Source organism: Melitaea cinxia, chromosome 15 (assembly GCF_905220565.1).
Source record: "Melitaea cinxia chromosome 15, ilMelCinx1.1, whole genome shotgun sequence".
Lineage (NCBI taxonomy): Eukaryota > Metazoa > Arthropoda > Insecta > Lepidoptera > Nymphalidae > Melitaea > Melitaea cinxia.
Genome location: NC_059408.1, coordinates 16,162,083 through 16,175,715, shown reverse-complemented (window position 1 = coordinate 16,175,715; position 13,633 = coordinate 16,162,083). Strand labels below are relative to the sequence as shown.

The 13,633-nt window shown below is 33.7% G+C and overlaps 1 long non-coding RNA gene across 1 annotated transcript in view; it reads right to left on the bottom strand.

Annotated features, from left to right (window-relative positions):
* LOC123660244 overlaps positions 1-13,633 on the bottom strand; it is a 286,207-nt gene that overhangs the window by 123,872 nt on the left and 148,702 nt on the right. The window contains exon 2 of the long non-coding RNA XR_006744154.1: positions 12,460-12,505. This is a non-coding gene — a long non-coding RNA (uncharacterized LOC123660244). The remainder of the gene's footprint in view (positions 1-12,459; positions 12,506-13,633) is intronic.

Below are 13,633 nucleotides of genomic sequence, written 5' to 3'. Positions count from 1 at the left end.
AAATGTTTGTCATGTGACAGTGCTGTGACCGTTGCGCTAACGTGTCGATTTTTGATAATAGGATTAAAATATTATTTCAGTTCAAACATATGATTTATTATTATTTTAGTATTTCTTTTGAAATGTTTTATGTTTAGTCACTACAATTATTTCATGCGCGATCTCGCAGGAAGATCTCGCAGAAGAAGAAGAAGAAGCAACAGGAAACTTTTGACAAGTGCAGCGGGATGTTCTTGATAGTTTTTTATTTTTTTTGGTAGACAGGGGAAGAGGGTCATACCAGAGCTCGAACCCAACACAAGTAAAGACGATGAACTTAGTCCAAATCAAGCAGTTGTATTTCGTTAAAATAGTGATGGAATGTTGACTAGAAATCCTTTATTTTCACTCTCTGTAGTGTTAAATTTAGTTACCTTTAGCGGCTAGCACAAACATTGATTTTACAGTTTACAGAGTTTACAGATTGTATTACAGTTTAGAATAATTTTTTCATTATGTGCTATCAGTTAATTTATATTTTCAAACCTCAAAAATTATTCCAAGATCGATGGGTCAAAACAAAATAATTTTTTTAAGTTCACAGAAAAATTCTTTGTTTTTTTTTTTAATTTTTAAACTTTTATTATTATTATTATATTAATAAGATTTACTGAATTTCAAGTCCTTGTAAATGTGTCACTGTTGCTTCTACATCTAACGAAACTTCTCAATTTCAGTTTGTTCTCTTTTTGGTCATACCGTTCTTCCAACATATTTAGGTTTTCGTTACTAAAAAACAAGGGTTTAAGTTACATTTAAGGACAGTTTCATTACCTTAGAAATGAACCTAAGCTACCCAAATTTAATAAATAAATAATTAAATAAACACTTCACACTCATCGGCCCCATGTACGATTTTCTCCTGGTCTTGTGAGCGGGATTCGAACCCGCGACCGCCAGCGCAGCAGCTAGTGCTATGACTGCTGCGGCAACGCGTCGTCATTTGTACCAGCGTCGTCCGTCCAGTGATTTTTTTTTTACTGAATCTATGGACTACCTACCACGGCCTTGGTTTGGACTGCAACAGCTTTCTATTAATAAAATATCAAAATCGATACACCCAGTAAAAAGATATGAGCTAACAGACGTTTAAAAAATGTACAGTCGAATCGAAAACTTACTCCTTTTTGAACTAGGTAAAATATCAAACATTAATATTACTATATAAAGGAACTTTAAGGCATCCAAAATGTTTCAGTCTAGCCAAGAAATCTAGTGACAATGAAAGTTAAGCTAGCGCCAAAATTTATGCTAGTGGGTCACACAAATCCAGATAACTGTACTTTGTGGGGGCTTATTACACTATAATTTACTTTCCTCACTATCCCCGTGTCCCGCCGTCGTACGACGCAAGGTAACTCTAACTTAGCTTATAATTTCTGTTTCCAAGTAATTATTAATTTATTTTCTTAAATTGTGGTAAAACGTAAAAATTTTATTTTAGCATTTTTTTATCACAGTAAATGTTTTTACGCCTACATGCAGTGCAACAAAGTAGCGGATCAAGAATTCTGTCTCTGATACGGGAAGGTTCCGTTTTTTATCCCACGACTGGAATACTAAGCCATAGAATTAGAACTCTGTATTCCAATACGAAGGATTAAAAATTATATTTTTATTATAATATTATTCAAAATATACTCGTATATTTAGGAAGTCTTGATGACACATGAGTTGAATAAAACTTATAATAAAACTCTAAATATTTTCAATCATTAACTTCAATTTTTGGCTAGTATTTATAGTTAAAAACTTTCCTCGTGAGAAATTCTAAAATTTATGTGTATGCGCTAAACTGCTGTAAAACGACATAATGAAGTAATCTCATCCGGCAACTATTTAACAATACGCTACGCTTCAGACTGTAATATCCCACTACTGGGCCTTTTACCCCATGTAGGAGAAGGATCTTATCCACCACGCTGCTCCAATGCGGGTTGGCGGATATATTCCCTATTAGGAGTAACGATCGCTATCAGGTGTACATGATAACAACCGGGACAGACGGCTTTACATACTCAAGGACTGCACAAAAACCCAGACCATGGCAAACACCTGTATGGCCAATACAAATGTTTGTCATGAGCGGGGATCGAACCCACAACCGCCAGCGCTTCACACTAAAAAAACAATAAAAAAGAAAAAAAAAACTAATTTTTAAAATGCGTAATTTTCTATTTCATTATCTTATCACATAAAAACAAATATATAATTAAAAAAGACTAAAAAGTACATATATTTAATTTACATGTAATATTTGAATGCAATATCCCCCACAACTTATAAATTTAAAATCTCGACATCTGTTTCGTCTCCCTCTAGTTGTCGGCCCTAAGCTTTTAGTTCATGCAAATTTTATTACACGTAGACGCTAGTTTATTGCTGTTGGAACAAAAATTTAAGTTTTTTATTTAAATAACAAGACTAAATTCGTGATGACTTAAAAAAAAACCAAAATAAAATAAAATCTTAGTTCTGAATTGTAATTGTACGTATTATTTGGTATGCAAACATTCCTTGAATCATTCTTTCAGTTTAAATGGTTTCCAATGATGATAGAGTATCATAGATAACCTCGCAAATAATGCGTTGGCTGAAGAATAAAAGCGTCAGTTTTATAAATTTATTTGAGTGAATGACTTTCGATGTTCCATAATTTCACAAATGATTTGGTCAATGTTTAATCTGCTGGTAAAATACGGGTAAGTATCAATTTTGTAAATATTTCAGTTACAAAATCATCTCAACTTCATACTAGTTACTAACTATAATTCTTCTTGTGTGAAATGTTGCCAGCATTTTTGGCACCATTTCACGCAAATATGATTTATACCGCAATGGTTTATAAATGATTAGTTGGTCAGTTATGCATTATAAGTATGTATTAATGTCTTAAAATTTCCAAATAAATTTATATTCGGGTAAATCAACAAACAGTTTATATGTAAAAAGAAATAGTAACAACCGCCAAATTTCAATTTACGGTTCATTGATAAGGATTATTTTTACTGCGAAACCCATATTTACTGCAAAGTTCTCATCATTGTATGAGAAAAATACGGTCCTGGATACCATAATCACAGAAGTATGATTTCCCATTTAAAAATGTTCCTCGTATCAGAGCAATCAAACATAACATCTCGAACTACGACGAAGCCGATTTTTAGAATTCCCTAGGCTACACCGTTTCTGCATCATGGCATACAATCCAAGTGTCCTTAGATTGAGAACTACTCCTGAAATATGTGTTTATTTCCAAACTGAATATCGCGATAGATTTAAAATTTACAAAAAAGTAAGTCAAAATAATACATCCTTTTGACGAGTAAAGTTGCAATCATTTTATACCCTAAAATTGTATTCCAGTATAAAGTACAAATTGGTTGATCATCAATTTCGTCAAATACCCGAGAAATGAATGGTCATTTGTAAATCCGATAAAGAAAAAAATTTAAGTCAGCACTAAGAAAAGTAGCTAAAATCTTCGTCCAAAGTAAATTACCCTAAAATTGGGAAAACAAGATAGGCATGAAAATAATTCCTATTGTCAAGGGAATCAACTTATTGAGGGGAGCCAATCCCATTCGTGTTACTTCTAATTTTTTCCATTTTTTTCGTCAGTGAATATATCTTTAGCCTGCGTCTTTGTATAAGATTTATTCTAGAATTTTCTTTGGCATTAAAAAAACTTAAATTTTATAATATTACCCTTTAGTAAGTTACAAAATTTTTCGTCACCAATTTGGAAGGTCTGGAAGAAATGACTAAATAGCCAGTAAGTAACTGAGATAAAGTTCAGCAGGAAATATCCTTTTCAAAATCTGGAACAGCCCGTCTGGGGAAGGATCTCGACCTTACAAAAGATCACAGCTAAATAATACTGATTTCAAGCAGTGTTGTGTTCATTTGGTCAGTACGGTGACCAGAGCTGCTGGGGAGGATCGCGGTAGGGTCGGCATCGTGCTTGCAATGCCTCTGGTATTGCAAATGTCTAATTTAACTGTCTTAAAACTATGCCTAATGTGTGTTATGTAGTTGTGGCGTATAATATAAATATATATAATAGTATAATAAAGTAGAAATAAATGAATGATTATTATTAATAATAGTTTTCAAAGAATAATCATCTAAATTTATCTTTGTTATAGATATAAAACTAATATGGTAACTGAAACGAAATTTCCTGAACGAAATATATATCTACTAATAAATATCTATGGTAGTACAAAAAAGAACTAAAAAGCACCACACGCTATAACTTCCTTAGCCCCCCCGGCGACATATACATTAAGTAGATTTCAACGCCATAAAATCTGTAATTTGAATTCCTCAAGACGAGGGGTCCCGACTATTACTCATATAACTTGAACTGCGAAGGCAACATGGGAAAAGGACAACACTATAAAGTCATCCGTAAGATATCTATGTATATTAAAGGATTGTCTTCAAATTTTAGGCAGTACAATATTGTTTAATAATAATTTGTCACTACAGCGTAGCTATGTCAGGATTAGACTGGTTTCTAAGCCCTGCTTTAAATTTTTTGTCAATGAAGATAAGTGATATATTTACAATATAAGGAACATAAAATGGACCATCAACAGTCGTATAAACCATTTTAAGTAATGCCATAAGCATACGATTTTTGATAGAATTATTACAATTTGTTTTTAATATAGATAACATTATCATATATTGACAGCAAACCTAATCAATACATATAATACAAATGTAACGGTTCGCTGTCTGTACCTTTAATATATAAGAGAAAAAATATTATTAGGACCTTTATCAACGCAAATAGCACCCAAAACAATGATTGTCAAAATTTTCATCTGTTTATCGGTTTATCTGTGCGCTTGGGCGCGCTAATCTCAGAAACGGTTTTAGATATGGTTTTTTATAATATATTGTGGCAAGTTTAGCTTAATATTTAGTGTTGGTTTTACGTCAATCGGTTCATAAATAAAAAAGTTATGCCAATTTAAAGATCACGTTGAACATGTAAAGTCATATTCCACGCAGACGAAGTCGCGGGCACAGCTAGTCTAATAATAAAATTAAATCGCCAAAATATAAGTACGAGCATAACTTCCGAATGACTGACAAAATCTGATAATTATTTTTTCTTTTTTGTTGAATTTCCTTATGGGGCGTTGCGTGTATTTATGTTGTTCTATGTACAATGGCTATACAGTGTCTAATGTATAGTCTACGTGATGACTGTTATTATTATTGCAGTTTTCTATTATTACAATATCATTCGATAGCTATTATATTTATATTTTTATAAATCAATGTAAATAAAATAAAGGTGTCAAAATAATTTTGTAATGTGGTTTTTTTTTTTTATATAAAAATCATAATAAAAAAATGTATACACGAATAATTATTTTATTAATACCTCGAATACAACTTGAAATTAATATTTTATAATAAGGAATTTCATTCTTATCTGGTATCCCACGACACCACACGGTTTTTTTTTTTAATATTTATATTCACCGCTAAGTCATCTATCGTTATGAAGAAAAATATGGTCCTGGATACCTTTATTAAAGAGGTATAATTTACTTTTTCAATATATATCAACAAGATCGTTTATTAAATAATAAAAAAGTCTGCATATTCAAAAAAATAATTGACAGTATAAAGTGGGTGAACTTATCCGGCGAAAATAATTTTAAAAGGGAATAAAATTTTAGTATTACTAGCTGTAACCTGCGCGCGTTGCTACGCTTTTTTTAATTTTTTTTGGTTGTGCCAACTCCGCAACCTTTGGCTCATGCACAATAGTTCGCTGAAGATCGTGACACACATTCATTTTTAATTTTATAAAAATTAAAAATTTATATAATTTCATAATATTTAATATTTCAGGGAAATAGCCTTAAAAGCGGGAGCCGCAGCGGGAAAAAGCTGAAATGACTATACGGCACAAATATTCGTCACTAATTCCAAATTACATCTTTGTGCCGCTTGCAGTCGAGACACTTGGACCATGGAGTAGCAGTGCTAAAAAATTTTTAAATGAGATAACTCCTTGCCTTATTGCCTCCACTGGTGACAAGAGGGCTAATGCACTTTTTGCCCAGAGAATCGGCATAGCGATTCAACGGGGAAATGCTGCCAGCATTCTTGGAACAATTCCACGCGGACATGATTTATACCAAAACTATCTGTAAATATTTAGTTCTTAAGTTGTGAATTGTAAATATGTACAATGTTTTCTGAAAATAAAAGTTACTATTTAAAAAAAAATATGTATATATATATATATAAGATATCTAACAAAAAACATTCCACCATTAGTTTTTCTAAATTTTCAAAACAATTTGGGTTTAAATTTCATTTTAATGTCATCGTCTATAGATAGATTATTTTTTCAACTCCCTAATTTATTACTGAAGCAATGTCGCGAGCTTCCCGGAGCGTAGCTAACAAGAAACAAATTGCATTCTCTAACTTTAATGAAATTAAAAAAAAAGGAGCTGATTTTTTATAATTACGTATCATCAAAACTTGATCGACGGTAATTCCTTTGTTAGTTTTTATAGTCTATGACTTTCAGCGCAGATTTTTACTTTATGTATTTAAACATTCAATATTATAAACAGCTTTTTTTAGTGAAATAACAGTAAGCTAACACTTAGCGAATACATTTATGATTATAAATAATAAATTTATAGAAGAAATTATAAAAAAAAAGTATAAGAGCTAAGGTAAATATCAAGAGAAATGAAACAGAAAAAACACATACAATCTCTTAATGATTAAAAATTTAAAGTAGGTGAAAAGGCACCACAGATCTAACTATATATTATTCTTTAAACTCTTAATAAAATTATATGCTTACAGTCTGAGATATCTGTTTGATAACAGTCTGCCAATTGACATACGTTTATGGTTCTAGCTCCGCTACTGTGAGTTGTAGCGTGCTACGTTGTAACTTGTATTCGTCCTGATAAAGCCGCTTAAACAAAAGTTATTTTCTAAAGGCTAACATTGAAAAGGTTAGAACGTTATTTGAATTTTATATAACGTAAAAATCTACAGTCAACAATTATACCGTCTGAATAGCCAGTTGGTGAAGTTTGCAGTTACCTAGCAGGAAATTTATTGAAAAAAAAATTGTATATCACTCGGCTATTGCCAATAGCACAAGAACTAAGTTGCTTAATAACACACGACCGTGTGTGTGCGTTAAAGATACCTATTGATTAATTTATTAATTAATTACTTTATTGATTACTAGCTGACCCGGCGAACTTCGTATCGCCTAACAGTGACTTTTAAGTATTATCACAAATCTTTTGTATGGGAGTATAGAAAAGTGTTGTTTTTAGACTTTTTCAGGAAATTAAATTTTTTTTTTAAATTTTCTCTCCGTAAGAACCATCCTCGTACTTCAAGGAATATTTAAAAAAAAGAATTAGGGAAATTGGTCCAACCGTTCTCAAGTTTTGCGCTTAGGAACACATTTAGCGACTCATTTTTATATTATAGATTAATAAATTAATTTATTGATTTATTTATTTATTAAATAGTTACTTGGTTACACATAAGTTACATACACATTTTTACAGCTTATTATTGCTAGCGATTTCTTCAGTTCAACTTCATACGAAGTTAATAGTGATGATAGCAAAAAAAAAACTAAAAACAAAGACATAATAATTCTCGTTACTGTAAATCATAGCTCGTAAAGTACTAAAGTAACTTCACTCCGAAACTGCTATAAATTGACTGTCCGAATGTTTTCCAAAAACGAATTAAACTTTTCCGTGGTAATAAATTATTAAGATAGCTATTTAGTGCTTAAAAAGAAAATTTAAAACCCTCTTTACTTTACAGTTCTTGAAACCTACAAACTTTTAATAGAGTAACATAAGGTATAAATGTTTGACAATAAGATCAGATAGCAGAGGACAGGAGTTACTAGGATAAATAGCTTGAAACACAGTATTAAATAAATTTGAATCACACTTTTAAAGGATTCATAAAACTTTAAATAAAATTAAAAGTCATCATAACTTCAACTAATCGCAGTCAACTGCTGGACATAGGCCTCTACAAGTTCGCGCCAAAAATGGCTTGAACTCACGTGTGTTGTCTATAGTCACCACGCTGGGCAGGCGGGTTTGTGACCGCAAGGCTGGTTTTGTCGCGCCGAAGAGGCTGCTGCCCATTTTTGACCTGTGTATTTCAAAGCCAGCAGTTGGATGGTTATGCCATCATGGTTGACTTTATAAGTTCCAAGGTGGTAGTTGAACTGTGTTATCCTTTGGTCGCCTCTTTCGAAACCCACGGGAAGTGAGGGGGTGGCTATATTCTTTACTGCTGTAGCCACACGGCTTATTAAATTAAAAGTAAAAGTAACCACTTCATTTACTGAAGTTGAAATTTTTTAGCAATAAAAGCTGATATATTTTTTAATTATATTTGATGACGATCGGTTTTGTTTCATTAATTTCGTTAGTTCTATGTGTAAGCACTACTATCAAAATTATACTATTTTTAGAACATAAATATATTTTAAAATTTTACCAGATTTAAAAATATTTGTTTGTATTATTTACGTTTTCTTTAATTAAAATAGAAAAGTTTTTATACTTAAAAAACTCAGAAATATCCCGAAGTTTCCACAGAAACATGGTCTCGTTCTTTTGTACGCAATTGTAAATAGGTTTTGTAATTTCGTTACAAGTTTTACTAAAAGTTATTAGCGGACCGTAAAAATTTAAAACACGATTATCACGAAAGCTATCAAGCCTTTTGTTTCCAAAAGAATTTACACCAATAGTAAATTATTTCAGGGAACGATCGAAACAAGTGAGGTGAGTTGGTAAGAACTATATTCGGGTCACGCAGTTTTATAAGAGGTAGCGATTAATTATCTAATATTCAAACATAAAATACATTATTTTCTGTATCGCAAATAATATATCAATCCTCACTGTACAGCTAGTGACAAAGTTTATGTTTAAATAGTTTTAGAACATACTGTGCTGCTGTGTGTGTGCTGTGTGGCTACGGCACTAAAGAATTTAGCCACCCCCTCTCTTCCCGTGGGTGTCGTAAGAGGCGACTAAGGGATAACAAGGTTCCACAACCACCTTGGAACTTAAGAAGCCGACCGATGGCGGGATAACCATCCAATTGCTGGCTTTGAAATACACAGGCCGAAGACGGGCAGCAGCGTCTTCGGTGCGACAAAGCCAGTACTGCGGTCACCAACCCGCCTGCCCAGCGTGGTGACTATGGGCAAAACACATGAGTTCACGTTATTTTTGGCGTCAACTTGTGGAGGCCTATGTCCAGCAGTGGACTGTATAGGCTGTAATGATGATGATGATGATGAGAACATACTGAATGCAGTTCATCATCTTCAAAAAATAATTTTACCTAATTGATTGACAATAGATTCTAGAAGCATCTCATTGCTAATCATAGGTCATTTAGTCTAATAGTCACATAGTCATGTATAATTTATCACTTTTGTATTGCTGTTCTAAATTTTTTTAGTATTTCTTTTTCGCTATTTTTTTTAATACACACGGTCGTCTGTTTCTAAGGTAAGCAACTTAATAATTGTGGTATAAGCAACAGCCGACTATTATAGGTAAATATTTTTTTTGATAAATACACATAGAAATAATACATAAATGAATATAAATATTACACCTAGATTCAGGCGGGAATTGAACCCGCAACCTGGAAAGCAGGGCACTATAAACTGAGCCAACGGGCTAGTATAATTGCCATTGCTGTTAATTTCTCGCTCCGCTTACGACACAAGCCTATCCCGACGAAACTATATCAACCCTCAATCTCGTCGATTCAACACGGAACGCTTAGTCGTAGTCGCTTAATGCGGCCCCTATTAACAACTTTGTGTAGACTTTATCAGGAAAAATACAATTTATTACGTGTACAATTAATATTACGACGGAATAATGGCTGTGTAATCGGTTTCGGACGCGATTTTTCGTGTTTTTTTCGTCAGTTTAACAATGTCATTTTGATTATTATGTAGTTTAGTTAATTTGTTTTAATTATTCTATTTAATAATGTGAATGATTTAACATACTGTGTTTTATTTTCATGAAGTATTGTTGTATACGTTAGATATACGACGCGTTGGCGCAGTGGTCACAGTACTGACTGTTGCGCTAACGGTCGCGGGTTCGATCCCCGCTCACGACAGATTTTGTATTGGCCATATAGATGTTTGTCGTGGTCTGGGCATTTGTGCAGTCCTTGTGGATCTCCCCATCATGCCTCGGAGAGCACGTTAAGCCGTCGGTCCCGGTTGTTATCATGTACAGCTGAAAGCGATCGTTACTCATAGTAGGTCCGCCAACCCGCATTGGAGCAGCGTGATGGATTAAGCTCTGATCCTTCTCCTACATAGGGAAAGGGGCCTATGCCCAGTAGTGGGATTTTACAGGCTGAAGCGTGCATGAAGGTAGCTACCTTATTCCTACCAATTGTGATTTTTCTAATGAAAGATAGTAATACTCGTATGTAAATAAATAAATATCTTATAACATACACACTCGGTCATCTGTCCCTAGGGTAAGCAACTTAATGCTTCTGTTAAATGTAACGGCCGAATGCTATAGCTAAACATATATTTTTTGATAAATATACATGAAAATAATACATATATAAATACATAAATACAGATATTACACACAGACAGAACAGAAAGCACTGCAAACTGCGCCAACGGTCTAGTCATAGAATAAAGAAAGAAAGAAATATTTGTGATTTTCGTCTTGTACACTGTCAAACATTGAAGTTTAAATATAATTTTCTGAAATTCTCCAATGCTTTAAGCTAGCTGAGATCGTTCACTGTAAAAAAAGTATGTGTACTTATGTACGCACGTAAGAAGTTATACTTCATTGGCTACCTAACTTCACGTTGCTAACTTCGTGGCAGCGTGTGCGCGCATCGTAAAAATTTACTTTCATAATTATTCCCGAACGCGCCAAAAGAAATATAATTTCAAAAATGTAAAAAGATTTGAGATAAATAATCTGACAATTTTTTTTTTTTTTTGAATATCATATCAAAAATTGACCGCTCCAGCGGGATTCGAACCCGCGTCTCCGACTGACCGTGTCGGCGCTCTAGCCAATTAAGCTATGGAACGATAATTGGCTAGAGCGCCGACACGGTCAGTCGGAGACGCGGGTTCGAATCCCGCTGGAGCGGTCAATTTTTGATATGATATTCAAAAAATGTTTAGAATCCCTAATGTGTGGGTAAACACAAAAATAAAATCGTACATAATCTGACAATTATTATTACATTCACGAAACGAAAAAACAAAAGTTTTTTTTTTCTCGCATTTGTCATAAAACGAACAATGCTTGAAGGTTCTTGTTCAGAGTCGAGCAAATAGCGTATTAATATTCGCTAAATGTTTTTTAGTGTGGTCATGCGATTTTCTTTTAGTGCATGCTATCTTTACTTTTATAATTGAAATTATATTGTCATAAAGCAATTACTATCTATACATCTATACATATAATAAAATGGTAGGAAAGTCAAAACTGCACATTAAATAATTTTTTAAAAGAATATTTGGGGTGTGATCTACAATCGATACCGAAGCCAAAAATATAGTTTTTAGAATTTTTGGCTGTTTGTCTGTACGTATGTCCGGGATAAACTCAAAAAGTACTGCATGGATTTACTTCAAATTTGGCACGAATATTATTAAGAAGTCGGGTCAACATATAGGCTACAAATTATCACCTACGGGCAACGAGCAGTGAACCTTTATTTCTTCAACGCATTCTGTAACAACGTGTAATCTAACGTCGCATATTTGAATGTTGTTATTATGTTAATAACCATGTTATAAGCTAACTTCATACTATAAATAAAGACACCTGTAGTATATTTAGTATCAGCATTGCACCCGTGCGAAGCCAGGGCGGGACGCTAGTTAATAAATAAATAAACAAACAAATAAACGCCTCACACTTAACGACCCCCACTAGGACTTACTCCTGTCAGGGGTCCGGAAATACGTACCAGACACCAACGCCCAGACCACGGCTAACATCTATAACTATGGCAAATACGCTATGTGTGGGGATCAAACCCGCAACCGCTAGGGAAACTGCCATAAGCCATTGTTCAAACGCGTCGTCAAAGCTTTATATTTTTAAAACTTATTTTTGAAGTAATACTTCTTTACGCATGATTTGGGGAGTAAAGTGGTGAATGCGCGACGAAAGCGTTACGAAAAGTGTGATCGGGCGAGACGAACGGAAGTTGAGAGGGAGATATAAGTTAGTGAAGACAGAAAGAGAGAGTTACATTTCGTAAGTTTTTTCAGTCGTGTGGCCTAAAGCCCACTAATTATTTATTAATCTGGAGTTAATATTTATTATTCCTTACCTGCAGCTGGCGACAACTTGGTGACGACTCCCCAGCGCGACTTCCACTGAAACAAAAGAAAAACAGATTAATAATTAAACAATAATGGCTAGGGCACTAAAGAATTTAGCCACCCTCTCTCTTCCCGTGGGTGTCGTAAGAGGCGACTAAGGGATAACAAGGTTCCACAACCACCTTGGAACTTAAGAAGCCGACCGATGGCGGGATAACCATCCAACTGCTGGCTTTGAAATACACAGGCCGAAGACGGGCAGCAGCGTCTTCGGTGCGACAAAGCCCGTACTGCGGTCACCAACCCGCCTGCCCAGCGTGGTGACTATGGGCAAAACACATGAGTTCACGTTATTTTTGGCGTGAACTTGTGGAGGCCTATGTCCAGCAGTGGACTGTATAGGCTGTAATGATGAATTAAACAATAAGAGTTGTATTAATAGTTCTTGACGGAATTTTTTCATACTAAACATAATGTAGGTACATTGTTATGTGTTTTCGTGTAAGAATTTTTATTCTCTTATATTATGATTTTTAAGTTATGGCTAATGATTGATGAACGGCACATTCCTGTATAACCCTAGCCTTGTTATTTGTAAATTATAATTATAAATCTTTGTTATATATTTGTACGGTAATAAATTTTAAAAAAAATTACAATAAGCAGCAATCCGTCCAGATTTGCACGCCACGGTCCGTGAATAAAATATTAGAAATTTACTTCTGCATATAACAATGACTACTATTCTTCATAACAAAAGAGCACATTGTTTACACCATTATATAATATGTACATTATTATATACTAGCTATCCGGACAGACTTTGTTTCGTCAAATGTTAATAAAAAAAGTTTTTTTTTTTTTTTTGTATTAGAACCTTCCGTGGGCCTTAAGGAACATACAAAAAAAATTAGCCGACATTCTCGAGTTATGCGCTTAGCAAAATTTATTTTTATTTATATAGATATACATTGCTATTTGCATATATTCAAAGATAACGATTGTAAAATATACGTGACTGAATAGAGTTGATGTTTGTCACGTGACGACGTGACATTATTCATAAATCAAGCACAGTAGAACAATAGTATGAATTCGAACCTTCCAAAGTAAAAGCGCTCTTTGTCCAGTAGTGGAACATGCTGTCTTCTAATTGAAATTACTAGAGCATTTTGTTCGTGT